The sequence below is a fragment of the Canis lupus genome, chromosome 1 (assembly GCF_048164855.1).
Source record: "Canis lupus baileyi chromosome 1, mCanLup2.hap1, whole genome shotgun sequence".
NCBI classification, from domain to species: Eukaryota; Metazoa; Chordata; class Mammalia; order Carnivora; family Canidae; genus Canis; species Canis lupus.
This window is the reverse complement of record NC_132838.1, coordinates 114,153,397-114,166,275: the sequence shown is the minus strand read 5'-3', so window position 1 is coordinate 114,166,275 and position 12,879 is coordinate 114,153,397.

Here is a 12,879-nt window from a genome sequence, read left to right as displayed (position 1 = left end):
GCCTTATTGAGGCATAATTTAATGCCTCAATAAAATATAACCCATTTTATGTGTGTAATTCAATGAGTCCCAAAAGGTTCTCTCTTGCCCTTTGCTGTTCTAAGATAAAGTTTTGTCTCTTATTTTTGTATGCCTAAACACTGTCTCCTTGTGCCTGGTTTTGAGATTTATATAAATATGTCATTTTAAAAACAGATTTTATTTATTTATTCATGAGAGACACACAGAGAGAGGCAGAGACATAGGCAGAGGGAGAAGCAGGCTCCCTGCAAGATGCCTGATGTAGGACGAGATCCTGGATCCTGGGATCACACCCTGAGCCAGAGGTAGATACTCAACCGTTGAGCCACTCAGGCGTCTCTAAAAATGTCATCTTAAATGGAATCTTCTGAGATTTGTTCTATTCACTCCACATTATTTTTCTTTTTGTGCATCTGCAGGTTTTTCCTTTCCACTGGTGTAAAATACTCTTCTGTGTGGCTATACCACAGATTATCCCTTCTCTCAATGGACATCAGATTTGTTTCCAATTTTCTGCTGTTGAACAGCATCACTACAAGTGTTGCTGGACACCTCACCTAGAGTGCATGCCCATGTTTCTTCTGGGGAAGTGCCTAGGGGATGGAGATGCAGAGTAGAAGGGACTCAAATCTTCAACCTGGCTGAACTTTCAAAGTAATACCAAACCATTCTCCAGAGGGTTGTAGTGACTTGCTCTCCCACTTGAAGCATGTGAGATGCCGTGGTAATCCCTGTCCTCACCTGTGGTCATCCTAAATTTTGCCAATTTGAAGACATAATATAGAGCCTCAGTGTGGCCCTTTCTTTTCTCCTCTAGGTATTTATATAGTTACGGGCTGGCTTTGGTCAGATGGGTGGGATCAAGATAGAAGAGGAGGGGAACGTAGTGATTGTAATTTTGAGTCTATGATGGATGGGGATACGGGCAGGGTGGGGAACAAACAGAAGGGATGTGGTGGATGGTGGGGGGATAGGGCAAGCAGGCTGGGATAAGACGAAGATGATCTCAGTGTGGTCTTCACCCGTCTTCCCTTGATTATAAAACTATTGAAGCAACAGAAGAATCTGAAAGAAGACGACCAACAAACTATTCCTTAATGACATTTTTTTTTTTTTTTTAATTTTTACTTATTTATGATAGTCACACACAGAGAGAGAGAGAGAGAGAGGCGCAGAGACATAGGCAGAGGGAGAAGCAGGCTCCATGCACCAGGAGCCCGATATGGGATTCGATCCCGGGTCTCCAGGATCGCGCCCTGGGCCAAAAGCAGGCGCTAAACCACTGCGCCACCCAGGGATCCCCTTAATGACATTTTTTAAAAGCATTGTTTCTAAGCAATTAAAAGAAATCTCAGACTGTGAAAAATCTTTGCCAAAATCTGTGTCGTACCAATAACAGCTGGTATGTATTAACAAAGATAAGTCCCCATTCAGGACTGTGCCATCAGCAGGGGTGCCTGGGTGGCTCGGTCAGTTAAGCATCTGCCTTCCGCTCAGGTTGTGATATCAGGGTCTTGGGATCAAGCCCTGCATCAGGCTCCCTGCAGAGCCTGCTTCTTCCTCTCCCTCTGCCTGCCACTGCCCCTGCTTGTGCTCTGTCAAATAAATAAAATCTTAAAAAAAAAAACAAAAAAAACCCTTCAGAACTGTGCCATCAAAAGAGGACACATGCTAAGAGAGGAGCCCTGGGTAACTCAGGGGCAGAGGCAGAACAATTCTACGAAGAGAGCGATGAGACCCACAGCATGGTTACTGCCCGTCCAGTGAAATGGGAAGAAATAAGACCTCTAAAGCTACCTTCTCAGTGCAGTTCCAGACTTGGAAGATGTGCACGGCCTACATCTTACTTGCCATTTTTCATTCAGTTAACAAATATTTAGTAATCCTGTGCCAGGTTCTGGAGATGTAGTGGTGACCAGGACAGACTTTGTCCCCATCCTCATGGATTTATCTGTCTAAAGAGGGAGACAGACAGGAGATGCTGACGTCACAGATGGTCAAGGCTGACATGGAGGAAATCGACTTGTAGAAGCACAGAAGGGGCACCTGGCCCCCTTACCCCCTGGCCCTGCTCCTAGGGTGGGGAGAGTCAAGGAAAACTTCCTGGAGGAGGAGACATCTCAATTGAGACCTGAAAGATGTACAGTTAGTTGTGAGGAGGGGGCTGGGAGAAAGAGGGGTGCTCCAGAAAAAGGAAAAAGCATGTAGGATACTTAGAGGTGACAGGGAGTCTGGAATGTTCCAGATCGGCACCATCCAACAGAAACAGAAACAACAAGAACCCCAAATGTGAATCACAACGTCATTAAAAAATTTTTTTGTAGTCATGTTAAATAAAAACCCAGCTGAAATTAATTTTAATAATATATTTTATTTAACCTGATATATCCAAAATATTACCATATTAACATGTGGTCAATATAAAAATTATTAATGAGATATTTTACATTCTTTTTTTTGTACTAAGTCTTTGAAATCTGGTGGGTATCTTACACTTCAGGTGTATCTCAATTCACACAAGCCACATTTCAGGTACCTGATAGCCACGTGTGCCTGGTATCAAGTGCACTGAACTGTGCAAGACCCTTGCTACTCAAAGCGCTGGCATCACTTGGGAGCTTGCTAGAAATGCAGAATTTCAGGCCCTTCTCTAGCTCCACTAAGTCAGAGTCTGCATTTTTACAAGATCCCAGGGGATTTATATATGCATTAGTCTGAGAAAATGGGTCCAGTTCTGCCCAGAACACTTCTGTGGCTTTCTATTGCCCTCATGATAAATGCCCAGCTCCTGACCTTGGCAATCACTCACTCATTCATGCGTTCATCACCACCATTGAGCATCTACTGAGTCCCAGGCCCTGTACTGGGTGACGCCGGGGACACAGCAGGGATAAAGACAGACTTGATTCCTGCTCTCATGGAGCCCCCAGGCCATGAATCCAGAAGTACCCAAGTCCCTGTTTCATTTTGACTACGGTAAGGATAGTGTGCTTGAAGTGAAGTTACAGAGTGCAAGTTCAGGAGGCCTGACCTGGTTTGAGTGGAGGGGGCATCCAGAAAATAATCCAAATAAGGGAAGAGGCCACTATCATGGCAAAATGCCACAAGCAGATTAAATGTCTCATTGCAGAGGGCGGGCCAGCCAAGCTTGTCCACACTCACTAAGAGGGATCATTTTCAGGTTTTGGAGCAACCAGGAGAAAGGCCTGGGGGATAGGGTTACAGGAGTCGAGCCAGGGACAGAGGCGGGTCACACACAGATCCATCTGCATTTGGAAAATGAGAGGAAAGGGAAGAGAGAACCAGGAAGGTGGTCATTTGCCAGCAGGGGTAGGACTTAGGGACAGAAACTGCAGGCGATCTTTTGCTTAAAAAAAAAAAAAAAAAAAAAAAAGCAGGGGGGTCTTCTAATAAAACATATCTGGGTTTGCTTTAAAGTAACTGAGCCAGGGAGCAAATGTGCAGCCAGAGTGGCCACAATGGATGAAGCCGGGAGATAGGGACATGGGCATCCACTAGACTTTTCTCTCTGCTTTTGTGTTTGTTTGAAATTTTCCCTAAAAGCAAAACAAGTTAAGTGTTGTTCTTTACAAATGATTGGGGCTGTTGAAAATGATTTTAGTGGATGGAGGAGAAAGTAATTTAAGCCCTTCCTTGGAAAAGAAGGAAGTGCATTATCAGAAGTGTTGGGCACCTCCGTTAAGAATGGGGCCCGGGAGGAAGGTGGTGGAAGGCAGGCAATGCAAGTGACCAGACTCTTGGGTTCAAACCCTGGTGCCAGGGAACCCGAAGCAACTGATGTCAACTCCAAATGCCTCACTGAAACCTGGGGCTGACGACAGTAGCTGCCTGAGGGCTGTGCGGGTTACTGAGTGCACGTATGCCAAGGGCCGAGGACGGTGCCCGTGCGAAGAAGGTGCCGTGTAAACGTGGGCAGTTGTTATAGCGAGGAGTGTCAGCCAGATTCAGAACCACAGGATGTCTCCAAGCGGATGCATTCCTGGTTCCTTTACACGGGGTTCACTGTCCCACCGTGACAATAGTCACTGGTATCAAGTGCCAGTAAAGAGAAGGTTCCTCCCTGCGCTGATATAGTTCATTAGCTTTTCTTCCCTTGTATGAAACCCTGTCACACAGGCCGGTGGTTCAGATGCGTGTGACACACCATTTAAATAAATTACCTAAATTGTGTTTACAGACACTGTGAAAATCAATAGTAGAAAATCCCTTCAGTTGATGTGATTCAAAAGAAAGCTTACGGTACTCCTTACACGTTCATTCTGGCCCGAGGACTGCTGACAGCGCGCAGAGAAACAGACCCCTTCTTTTCCTGTTCAAAGGAATAAAATGACTCCTGAAAGTTTTCTCCTCTTAAAAATCGAACACAAGGGGATTTTCTCCCCCTTGTTAACTTTTTGTCCCACAAGAACTACTGGTGTGACTTAGTGAGTGATAAAAACAGTCACTGCAAAAATTTCTTTAAAGGCCCCTTCCCCCTTCTAACTTTTAGAAATAACCACTGGTTACATTTTACTCATCTTCCTCACAGATGATGGTGTCTGGAATCCTTTCAAAAGAATCTGAGTGGGAGAGAGTGGGTCGTGTGGGATTGGCTGGACTGGAGGTCACTGGGGCTATAGAAGGATCCATGCAGAGGACCAAGTGACAGTGCTGGTCACATTCAAGGAAACAGAAGTTGAGTGTGTCTGGAGCTTAGGCAGTACGGGTGAGAGGCTGAGGTGATGGTCAGGGGCCAGATGACACTAGGCCCTCGGGATCAGTTGGAACCTTGTCCTCAGGACACAGAGAAACATGGAAGGGCTTCAAGCAGGAAGACACGATCAGATTTGTGTTTCACAAAACTCCCTCTAACTGCCAAGTGGAGGCAGGTTATTGTGAGAGACAAGAGGCCAGGAAGGCCAGGCAAAAATGGGGTTGGACTAAGGCAGGGCCACGAAAGGGAAGAGGGCAGGTAGGAGAGACATCCAAGGCCTAGTGCACAAGCCATGGAGGTTGATGGGTTGGGCTGGGGGAAGGGGGCACTAGGGCGGGGGGCATCAAGGATGAGGTCTAGGGTTCTTTCTGGAAACTTGGGGTATGGAAGGGCCATCCTTGGAGGAGAAGTAGGTGAGACATGGTGAGTCCAGGGGCCCATGGATGACTCAGGGCTGAGGGTGGGGCTTCATGAACGTCCAGGATGCCCAGATGTGGAGCTTGTGGCACAGAGTGGGCATCACCAGTACAGATACAGGAAAGAGACCATAAAAGCGGGTAAGGTGGCCTGGGAGGGGTGGGGGGTGGGAGGAGAGAAGAGCCCCAAACACGTAAGGGACTGGTGAAGTCAGGAACTTCTTACAAAGGAACAAGACAGAGGAGAAAAATCAGGGGACAGCGGCATCACAGAAACCCAGTGTCCTTAGAGAAGGCAGGAATGGCCAACGCTGCCAATTTTTGACAAGATGGCCAATAAGATGAGCGCTAAAAGGTGCCCAATGAGCCAGGTTCTCGTTGTCAGAGAAAGAGTTATAAAGAAAGCAAGGGAGGGGGATGCAGGAGCCAACCCTCCAGGGCTAGATTACAGTCAGAGCTGGCAGTGTGGCCTCAGCACAGACACCGACATCTATCTACATACACGCTCAGAAATGCAGATGTGTGTGTACACGCTGTATACAGACATGTATGTGTGTATGCAGACATGTATTTCCTTGCTCTGTCCGCTGAGAGGGACTAGAAGCAGTGAAACCCTGGCGATGAGCACACCCGGTGGGCAGATCGTGGTTGCTACTACTACCTTCCAATAGAATGAACCAGGTCTCTCTGGGAAATAGGGGACTCTAGGGTTATACAGAAAGCATACAATACATATCCACGAGTCCATACCGATATAAATTACTGACTGTACAAATAAAATAAATGCGGTAGGAAGAACAGATCTTCATACAGAATTCCAAATAAAAAAACATGGAAGGACTGAGGGAAATAGAAAAGCATCATTAGAACAGAACAGTCAGGGCGCCTGCCTGGCTCAGTCGGTAAACACGTGACATTTGATCTCAGAGTCGGGAGGTCAAGCCCTGCGTTAGGCCTGGAGCCAACTTAAAACAAACACTACAGTAATAACCATCCCAGGCAAGATCCACTGATGGATGCTAAAATCAGGGGGAGGAACTCTGAGGAGAGACAGGTCATTTGCACAGCCTCAAAGTATCTTCCCATATTCATTAGTTTTTGTGATGGTTTTTCGTAGGAAAGTCTTTGACATTTTCCCTCCAGAAACCGAAATTTAATTCTCCTCCCTTTGAGTGTGGGCTGATCCTGTGACTTGCTCCTAACACACGCAGTGAGGAGAGGCAGACCGTAACACTGCGGGTGAGAGACCTGGTGGGTGCCGCCCTCATGAAATGAGCTCACCTGAATCTGAGTGGGATTTTTTCCCGAGCCTAGAACCCCAGTCCAACTGGGAGACAAATGGTAGACAAACCCAGGCTGAAGGACGTGCTACAAAATACCTGACCAGTACTCCTCAAAACTGTCAAGGTCATGAAAGACAAGGAAAGACTGAGAAACTGTCACAGATTGGAGGAGACCAAGGAGACATGATGAATAAATGCAATGGGGCATCCTGGATTGGATCCTGGAACAGAAAAAGAACATTAGTGGGAAAATGGCTGGAATATGAATAAAAGTCCAGACTTCTGTTACTATAACACTAACCAACATTAATTTCTTAGTTTTGACAAATGTACAATTGTTGTTATGTCAGATGTTAGCCTGAGGCGCAGCTGAGTGCAGGGTATGTCGGGAAGTCTCTGTACTATTTTGCAATTTTCCTGTAGATCCAAAATTATTAAATAAAAAAAAAAATGAGTTATCTGCTCTGCTGACTTGGCTCTAAGTTGTCACAGAGGAGTCCCTCGCTCCCTTCCTCTGGCTCGTCACATCTCACCTCATGTGTTCTCTACTCCTGGAAGTCCTTCCTGAGAGCGACAGCGAGGTCACGAGCTTCCTCTGGGCTCCCACAGCCCCGTGTCCCCCACCGGCCGTGTGCTCTGTGAGGGCGGCGTGGACGCTGCCATGGCCATGTCTGTCTCCCTGACTTCTCCAGGAACGCTGATGGTGGCAGAAGCTGCACTGGATCCCCATCGCTTCTCCCAACCTCACCCTGTCCCTTCTGAGCCCAGAGCCCACCAGATCCCACCTTCCTGGTCGCCCCCACCCCATTCACCCAATGCAGGGCGAGCTACACAGATGCTCTGGCCCACCTACCTACCAAACGGGGCCAAACCACTCCCTCTACCCACACGCCTGCCCTCCACACGCCGACTGTCAGAAACGCTTTGTAACCGTGAACACTGCGGGTGACTGCCCAGTCCATGGCCCTGGCCAGCAGACAGACATCACTGTAGGAATCCTCCAGCTACAGCAGGTCAAGCAGGGTTGGATGCTGGACCCCAATTCAATTCTTAGTCTGGGGAATTTGGAATGGGGACAGAGGGGCTGCAGGGCACTGCACCCGAAGGTTGCATAGAGTCAGGGTGAGCCTCCTCTGGGTCAGCCCGGCTGCCTGCAAAATGCAAGGAGGTAGAGTCCACAGGTGGGGACTACCCCACAGGGGAAGGAGGAAAGCAGAGTCCCTCCCTGCTGCTCTCACACGGTCCCAGTCCGTTTCTTTCCATCATCACCCATGACCAATCACCTGTTGGCTCTTGTCTTCAAAGTGTATCCTGAGCACTGCCCACTCCTGCCCCTGCCCTGGTGCGGGCCACCGTGGTGGCTCACCGAGATTACTGCAGCAACTCCCCCATGGACCCCGTGCTCTGGCTCCCAGACCTCGTCTCCACCTCCACTCTTCCTTAGTGACCTCATTCTGGGTCTTAATGCCACAAAGATGCCAGTGACTCCCCCACATTTGTATCTCTAGCCCAGATCTGGCCGCTGAATGCTAGACTCATATATCCCATGTGCTCAGAGAGTCCACAGGGACACTTAACAACCCCTAGCCTCTCTGGGTCTTCCCCACACAGTTCCTGGCACTCCCTCCTCCCTTTGCACAGGTTAAAAACCTTAGAATTGTTGACTCCTCTTTCTCACTCCACACCTGTACCCCACATCCTGCCTACTCTTCCTCGAAATTATATCCTAAATTTGACCCCACCTCTGGCCAAGCCAGCACCATCTCTTGGCTGGACTAGTGCAGTAGCCTCCACACTAGAGTCCTGCTTCCATCCTGGTACCACACTGAGGCCAGAGGAATCCTATGAAGATGTTAGATCACATTGCTCTTGAGCCCAAAATGCTCGGATTGCCTGCCCCTCTCACTGTGAATCAAATTCAAGTCTACCCATCATGCCTGCAAGTCCTGGGCCCTCGTCCCCTTCCTGCCCACTGGTTCACTCTGGTCCAGTTCATCCCTTCCTGCTCCTCCAACACACCCTGCATACCTCCAAGTCTCTGAACTTGCTCTTTTGTTTTACTTGGAATGTCCTTCTTACCAAAACATATGCATAGCTGGCTTCTTCCCTTTTGGCCAGGTCTCTCCTCCATTAAAATTTCACCAGAGAGGGGATTTCCCTGGGTGGCTCAGCGGTTTGGCGCCTGCCTTTGGCCCAGGGCGCAATTCTGGAGTCCTGGGATCGAGTCCCGCGTCAGGCTCCCTGCATGGAGCCTGCTTCTTCCTTTGCCTGTGTCTCTGCCCACCTCTCTCTCTCTATCATGAATAAATAAATAAAATATTTAAAAAAAGGAACAAGCTACACAATTATTAAAAAAAAAAAAATTCGCCAGAGAGCTTGTCACTTTCTACCCTTCCCCTCCTTAACACCTCCTGCTACCACTCTCCCTAGCTCTTATCATCAATGCCAATCTCCTTACCACCCACCTTCTCCAGGAGAACGGAAGTTCCAACAAGGACAGGGCTTTCGAGGACCGCGTTTGCCATTATAATAATGGAACCCGAAACAGTGCTGGGAATGCAATAAGTGTTCAATATCTGATGAATCAACAAATAAAGGAATCAAACCTTAGAAATCAGTTAGGATATTGGTTCCAAGCAACAGAGAGCCCAACTCAATTTGGTGTAAATGATAGATTTACTGGCTCCCCGAATGAGAAAGTCCAGAAGTAACTCACTTTGGGGGGAAACCTGACCCAGCACCTCAACTGTATCACCAAGGACCCATCTGTCTTTCCGCTACAACTTCCAAGAAATTGGCTTCCCCCTTGTGGTCCCAAGGTCGCTTGCTGTCTACGATAATCCTGGCTGCATGCTTCAGTAATTTTCATCCCTACGTGTATTAGGCACCCACTCTGGCAGACCCTGAGATGAATATTAGAACCTCCGTGCTACAATGACGACATGGAGCCGTGGAGAGGTGAAGTCACGCAGGTCAAATCACAGCACTAATAAGTGGGTTGATGACGATCATATTTATCTCACTGCCCCCTTTTTAACGATTATGGACATTTTCATGCTGAGGAATAAGAGCTGTCACACACTCGGCACTTATTCCATGCCAGGTATCTTGCTGGTGCTCTGTTAACTTGTCTGTGTTCTCATTCCCTCCTGTGTGTGACAGGAATAACCATATCCTCACACAGGGTGACTGTGGGGCTTAAATCAACTAATATGTGAAATGGTTAGGATCTCAGAAAGCTTGTTTCAGGGAGCTGCTGCTGAGTTAACAAATCATCTCCAATCACAGCAGCTTAAAATAACAACTACGGTGTATTCGCTCATGATTCTGTGCTTTGAGCAAAGCCGAGAGAGCGAAGTGAGTCTCTAGTCTATACGGTGGGAGCTGGGAGCTGGGCTAGAACATCAAGATGGCATCACTCATGAGTGGCGTGTCAGCTAACACAATGGAACCCCTGGGGGGTGGCTGGGCCTCTTTCTGTCACCTGTCTCCACATCTCTCTGGAGCGGAGTACCTGAGCTCCTTTGTACAGCAGCCCAAGGTCCCAAGAGAGTGAAAGCAGAAACTGCTGGCCTCTTAAGGCCCCAGCCAGCACAGCATCATTCTACAGGACTCTGCTGGTCAAAACAAATCACAGGCCAGTCTAGATTCAAGACGAGGAAGAGACTCCACTCCTGCTGGGAGAAGCCGCAAAGAATGTGCAGCCTTCTGTAGTGCAGCTTTTTTAACTCAGGAGAGTGGCCCTGTCATTGGTCTTGCTACTTCAATCCTTAACCACCTATTGTCAATTCGCCCATATGACAGCCAGAGGGATCTTCTGACAGACAAAACCGACTGCACCTCCTCTCACTGCTTAAAGTTCTTCTTGACTTTCCACTACACATGGGGCAAGGGCCCAAACTCCTTACAGGGGCTACATGACCTGGCCTCTTGCCTCCCCTCAGCCTCTAGGTTCCAATCCACCACCACCACCACACACACACACACACACACACACACACACGCACGCAGACTCTTACCTTTTTATTTAAAAAAACATTTTATTTATTCACTCAAGAGAGAGAGAAAGAGAGAGAAAAAGTGGGGAGAGGAGCAGAGGGACAGGGATAAGCACTCTGGTGAGGACAGAGCCCGACTCAGGGCTCAATCTCGTGACCCGAGCGGAAACCAAGAGTTGATCACTTAACTGACTCAGCCACCCAAGCACTCCCACACTCTTACCTCGTAATGGAGTGCCTTAATGTCTACACCTGCATCACTTCAACCCTATTTCCTGGAGTCCAAATGAGATTTCCAATCTAATAAGTGCTCTTATGGCACTTGTCATCTTTCTCTGTAATTGACATCTGTGTGATTAGCTGAAGATTTGCACTCCCATCCCTGAGACTATGAACTCCCTGGGGACGGGGAAACTGTTTTGTTCTCTGCTGTGTTCTTGATGCTGAGCTTGGTCGGAGCAGAGGCAAGATGAAATACTTGTTGAATGTCTGATACCTCAGAAAACTTAAAAGGCAGTCTTCCAAAGTTCTTTGGAAAAGGGATTGGAGAGTCCCTAGGATGTCGGGATCAGGATCTGTCTCTTGAAACCATCCACTGATCTGTCCATTCAGTAAACAGTTATTGAGCTCTTGCTATGTGCCAGGAGTGCTTCTAGATGCTAAAGATAAAGCAGGAAGTAGACAAAAGCCTCTGTCTCATGAAGCTTATGGTCTGCTGTGGGTGACAATAAACATGATAAATAACTTATACAGGGAGTTAAATAGTGATGTAATCAATACTAAGGAATAGTTAAAGAGAAGTTAATATACAAATGTTAGCCGTATAATTTTAGAAGGATGGTCAGGAAAGTTCTCAAGAAGATGATATCTGAGTAAAGACCTAAAGGAAATGAAGGTGAGCCTTGACTATTTGGAGAAGGGTGTTCCAGGTAAAGAGAGTAAGCACAAAAGCCCTGGGGCAAGTGTGGTTGGAGCAGAGTGAGCAAGGTGAAAGGAGTAGGCAGAGAGGCAGCAGGGACAGATCATGCAGGGCCTTGCAAAGGCCACGGAAAGAACACTGGAAAATACTGTGTGAGACAGAGCCACAGGAGGGTACCTAGCAGGAGCGAAATGTGACCTGATACAGGTATTCAATGCCCCACTGGCTCCACATGAGAAACAGACTGTGGGGAGCACAGAGACCATTGAGCAGGCTGCCGTGATGTCTAGGTAGGACATTAAGAGTGGACAGGACCAGGGTGACAGGAGTCTAGGTGGGAAGAAATGGTGGTTCTGAATATACTTTGTTGATGGATCAGACATAAGTATAAGACAACGAAGGAGGCAGCATTCACTGACAACGTGGGAAGAACAGGTTTTGGAGAAAAGACTGGAGTTCAGTTTGGTCAAGATAGAGGGTCTCAGCATGATTATAAATATCTTGAGAGAAAAGATATCACGTGGGCAGTCAGCAAGTCAGGGAGAGGTTCTGCACTGGAAACAGAAATGTGGACATACATTTCCGTGCTTATCCCAAATTTGTTAAGGGACCTACATGGTTTGGACCCCGCTGATGCCTCGAAGCTCATCTTGCACCTTGCTAAGTCAATGGTTCTCTCTCGCTCTCTCTTTCTCACACATATACACGCGCACACGTGCGCACACACCATCCTGGGCCTTCCACTTGCTAACTATGTGATTTTGGGTGAGTTATTTATCTTTCTCTGCCCTCAGTGTCCTCGTTTGCAAAACGGAGATCATAATAGTATCTGCCTCCCAGGACTCTTCATTCGAAAATTTTCCTTTATTAAGCATCTCCCTTATGCCAGGCGCTGTTCCACCTGATGAAGATGCCCTTTTCCAGCCCCTCTCCGCCTCCCCTCCCACACAGCCTGGAAGCCATACCTCAGGTCAACTCAGCCTTCCGGACATCTCTCCTACCCATTCCTTTTCTTTTGTTCCAACCAAGACTCCTGCCCTGGTTCATTCCCAGCATCTCTTGCCCAGGATCGTGCCACAGCCCCCACCCTGGGTTCCCGGACCCTAGTCTCTTCCCCATCAAGCTATTCCTCGATGGCAGCAGATTAGGCCATGCCACTTCCCTTCTAAAAATCCTCTCGTGGCTCCTCAATGCCCTAGGACAGCGTCCAGGCTCCCTAAACGGCCAACAAAGTCCTCCACGATCGAACTCCTACAGAACTTTCAGCTAGATCTCCAACACCACATCTCCCGCAGTTCACATTCGCACAGTTACTCATCGCTGCCTGTGCGCAAACCGCCGCACCACGGCCGCCGCAAACATCCTGCCTCCAGGCTTCAGCTCCGACAGCTCCTCCTCCTCCAGGAAGGTCTCCCTACCCGTGCGTCTAGTTTCCCTCCGCCTCCCTTCCCGAACATCTGCAGGTAAAACGGCGTCCTCGCCTGGCTCTCCTACCGACCGGGCTCCCCGCGAGCTGGCCCCGACACCG